The sequence below is a fragment of the Octodon degus genome, unplaced genomic scaffold (assembly GCF_000260255.1).
Source record: "Octodon degus isolate 3935 unplaced genomic scaffold, OctDeg1.0 scaffold00249, whole genome shotgun sequence".
Taxonomy (NCBI): Eukaryota; Metazoa; Chordata; class Mammalia; order Rodentia; family Octodontidae; genus Octodon; species Octodon degus.
In genome coordinates this window covers 1,509,639-1,510,770 of record NW_004524825.1, presented here as the reverse complement: position 1 = coordinate 1,510,770, position 1,132 = coordinate 1,509,639, and the positions used below count along the sequence as shown (strand labels likewise).

The window sequence follows — 1,132 nt, the reverse complement described above, 5'->3', positions numbered from 1 at the left end:
CCAAAGCTTCAAGCAGTGTGGTTCCGCTGGCATTGCCATCCTTGCGAGTGACCTTCCATCCTTTGAACCAAGGCATGTTAGCACTTGGCTCCAGCATGTTGTCGCCATTCCAACCAGAAATTGGCACAAAAGCTACGGTGTCAGGGTTGTAGCTGATTTTCCTAATGTAGGTACTGACTTCTTAATAACTTCCTCATATGTCTTCTGGCTGTAGGGTGGCTCCGAGGAATCCATTTTGTTAACTCAACAATTAGCTGTTTCACACCCAGTGTGTAAGCCAGAAGGGCATGCTCGTGGGTCTGCCCGTGCTTGGAGATACCAGCTTCAACTTCACCAATGCCAGCAGTAACAATCAGGACAGCACAGTCGGCCTGAGATGTGCCCGTAATCTTGTTTTTGATGAAGTCTCTGTGTCCAGGGGCATCAGTGATGGTCACATAGTACTTGCTGGTCTCAGATTTCCACAGGGAGACATCAATGGTGATACCACGCTCATGCTCGGCTCTCAGCTTGTCCGACTCCCAGGTATACTTGAAGGAACCCTTCCCCATCTCAGCAGCCTCCTCAGATTTTTCAGTGGTTTTTTGTCGATGCCACTGCATTTGTAGATCAGATGGCCAATGGTGGTGGACTTGCTGGAGTCTACTTGTCTGATGACAATGATATTAATGTGAGTCTTTTCCTTTCCCATATTGGCCTTGATTTGGTGGTGGTTTTCAATACATCTGTGCTGTCACAACAAACCTGTTGTGAAACTGGAGGACATTTTTTTTGTCCCAGTGAGAAAGAGCTAGACCTGAGTCCCAGTCTCTAAGTCCCAGGGTAAGTCTACACCATTACCTCTGGCAGGTGGCAGCCTTGTCTGTTCACTATGTCTTCCACTCCCCAAAGGAAATGTTTGAAAAACTCCCTCATCACTCATTTTCTCTTTCTGCCTTCCTCATGCTACCTGCCTCCATTTTAATAGATCTACTTCAGCTGGCCTCTTCACTTTGCTCCTTTCTTCTCCCCCTTTGGAATATTTTCCTCTTAACAAAGAGGCCCATTATCTTTGGTGGGACAGATTAGCCAAGTCAGAAAAATAAGTCTTCATATTGACAAAATGATATGTAATGTGGTGTAAACATATTCA

General features: G+C 45.8%; 1 pseudogene; it reads right to left on the bottom strand.

Annotated features, from left to right (window-relative positions):
* LOC101588073 overlaps positions 1 to 691 on the bottom strand; it is a 2,438-nt pseudogene extending 1,747 nt beyond the window's left edge.
* Between the last annotated feature and the right edge of the window lie 441 nt (positions 692 to 1,132).